This window comes from Limulus polyphemus, unplaced genomic scaffold, assembly GCF_000517525.1.
Source record: "Limulus polyphemus unplaced genomic scaffold, Limulus_polyphemus-2.1.2 Scaffold4420, whole genome shotgun sequence".
NCBI lineage: Eukaryota > Metazoa > Arthropoda > Merostomata > Xiphosura > Limulidae > Limulus > Limulus polyphemus.
Window position 1 is genome coordinate 70,739 of NW_013670030.1, and position 3,549 is coordinate 74,287.

The window sequence follows — 3,549 nt, forward strand, 5'->3', positions numbered from 1 at the left end:
CCCCCGGAAAACTTTGCCTCTCCCTAGAAACATTTCTGCGGGCGCCCATGACGCCAGCCACTTTTTCAGCTTTTCTTGGTTAAAGTCCAAGCGTATTATATGTGTATTCAAGCAAAAGTTACAGCTTCTTAACGTCTAAACAGCCGCTTGGGGCGCTGCAGTAAGACTGATTACTCTTTTCGAGCTAAGCTAATTGTCGCATCATTATCGGGCCTTTGATAGAACATTTACAAAATGTGAAAAGTTACAGTCAGGAAGGCGGTACACATCGCCATCTAGTGGTGGAGTTTTACATGCCTTGAAGTTGTTTTAACGTATCTTTAAATAAGCTTCTTAAGTTATATGTTGATTTTGAGTGAAAAGGAACTGAATAGAACTGCTTTAAATGATAGAATTCATGGAACTCTCCGTAATATACAGTTTATTTTTTTCTTATAGTAGATCCGGAGAAAGAGTGTTGATGTAAAGTTAGTGAATAGGATAAGCTTATCCACTGGTCAACAACAAATGTGGCACAAGCAGAGGACTTGTTTACGACCCTAATTCGATTCGATGGCCAGTCATCCTTAGCACATCGTATCTCACTGCTCTTCCAAGACTGACACTGGATGTTACTTCGGCGGACGATTCGACCGAGACAGGGGGAGATGGAAGCCAGAAGTACACATCCCAGAAGGCAAAGGAAGCTGAAGTTTATACCTTTGACCATCTGAAAAAACGTTTAGTTTAATACTTAGAACGTTATTATATTTTATTTAATATTTGGAAAGTTGAGTAAAGTTAAGTTTTATAATGTTAGTTGAACATGACTGTGTTGCAAAATCATTAGCATTAGATGACAGTGTTACCTGGCTAACAACAATACATGGCGTATACAATTATTAACAACAATACAACTGTGTTGCATGATTAACAGCAGTACATCTGTGTTACATTGTTTAACCTCTTACGTGTATGTGTTGAATCTTTAACAGTATTACATAACTGTGTTGCGTGGTTAACGTAAGACTTAAATCATTTCTGTGGTTCCACTGTATTTAATCAAATATTTTTATACATGTATAAAATATCATAAACAAATAGTCTACGACATTATTAAGTAGGTTTGTGCAAGAGTAAAAAAAATAATTACCGGTAAATTATTATAAAAACCGGGTGGGCACAGGACAGATATTCTATTGTGTAGCTTTGTGCTTAACTACAAATAAATAAACAAACTACTATATGAATAATAGTTAAGGTAAAAATAACACTAGAGTGCAGCTTCTATTTTTCAGATTCCTTTACTTTGTGCATTACGTTTATGAGGTCAAAGATTTCTTTTCAAATATCTTATATTGCCTTCCACAAGTCACTTCCCATGAGGCCTTTTCTATTATACCAGAAGTCGTCAACCGGTGTGGACAGCTCTCTCTCTCTAGTGGCTGTTCTTAATAGGTGAAATCTCACCTGTGGAATTGTTTCTTTGTTTATTGTTAAGCGCAACGTTGCACAACGGAGTATCTGTGTTATGTCCATCGTAGGTATCGAAACCCAGTTTTTAGCGTTATAAGCCTTCAGACTAACCGCTCAGCTACTGTAGGGCTTCACATGTACATAGTTTTGGAAGATCATTTCCACATCTATATAAACAGGTATGAGTTCATAAATTTACAGAACCATAAGTAGCTGAATGAAACTACTAACTGACAAAACGTTATCGTTGATATCGCTGGATTAGGTGATATGTGGAACCGTAATTTTATCTGTAAGTGACGTGATTAAAGTTTGATTATTTATATAAAATCTTGTAAGAAGGTGTCGTGTTTTTTTGTTTTTTTTATAACTCGTCTACTGAAAAGCACTAATGTTAGTGAATATATTACGATGGTATATTATTAAAACCTATATCACAGTGAGATATATTTTAATGAAAATTTTTTACAATTTTAGAGAAAACGTTTACCGTAGTCATCAAATACGAACCAACAACCACTGTTGTCTCTGTTTTCAGTTTATATTCGAGAAATCCTTAAAGGTTTACTATTCTTAAAAATAAAGTTAATATAAGCTCGGCGTTAAAGTTGATATCTTCTTGTGTATATTATGTTTCTTCTAATATGTATGTTTTTTTAATTTGTCGTGTACAGTACGTCTATACTTATAAGTGAAGAATATGTAGCATTGGTGCTTCTAATTCATTGTTCTAAATTATCCAACAGATAAGATGTTTAAGGTACTAAAAATAGATTAGGAAACCCAAACTATCACTCATTGTTAGGTAGTCTTCTCAAGTTTCTACCGTAACAATAAGAAACGTATTGATAATAAGTTTCTACCATAACAATAAGAAACGTATTGATAATAAGTTTCTACCATAACAATAAGAAACGTATTGATAATAAGTTTTTAACATAACAAGGGCAGCTGTCTGTGCTAGTAATTATTAGTAATTATTAATCGTAGTTTTTATACATCATTAAAATAATCTAGAAAAATAAACATTTTCTAAAGAAAGGATTTTTTTTTCTGTGAAGTTCTGCACAGGAAATGTGTTGGGATTGTCCTCTTTAGTCACACGCAACTCATTGCATCAAAATCATTCAATGTACAGAGCTCAAAATTTCCATAGATTTTACTGCTGTAAACTGTAATGTTTTTACATGTTAAACGTGGTACCGTTTATTGAAAAATTAATAGTGATTTTTAAGAACTCCAGTTTCTCGGTACTATGTTTACAAATTACATCAATAAAGATATAATCAAACCCTCACGTACAGTTCTAGCAAAAGTCGTGTTCTCGTTGTGATGAGAGTACCTTTATTTAATATTGAGTTCTAGTATTAAAAAAATGGTTGTTGCATGTACAACAGTTATAATTCTAATTGTCTGAATCTTCATTACCTAAAGTGTCGATTTGTTTATTGAATTTTGTTTGTGGTACCGTTCAGTAGATGGAGAATGAGTTTTGTTACACACATAGATACTGACATAGACGCTACGTCCATTATAGTAAGATTAATAACTACATATAAAAACGATTTACAGAGGGTGTTCTCTTTATAGATCCATTTGTTACAGTTTGTTTGTTTTTCGCGCAAAGCTACACGAGGGCTATCTGCGCTAGTCGTCCCTAATTAGCAGTGTAAGACTAGAGGGAAGGCAGCTAGTCATCACCACCCACCGCCAAGTCTTGGACTACTCTTTAACCAACGAATAGTGGGGGTGACCGTCACATTATAACGGCTGAAAGGGCGAGCATGTTTGGTGTGACGGGGATTCGAACCCGCGACCCTCAGATTGCGAGTCGAGTGTCCTAACCACCTGGCCATGACGGGCCCAATTTCTTAGTTAATTTAAACTGTCGTTCATTTCACTGTGTGTATGTACGTACAAGTTATACTTTCTTTTTGTTACCCATAGCGGTCATAGTGTGTAGCTTATAGAACTTTATATATATAACATCGTTAAATAAAATTGAGATTATCATTGTTAAGGATATACTTTTGTTGTATTTCACTTTCACTCACTTTATATATATTGTGTCAAATAATAATGAAGGATAAATAT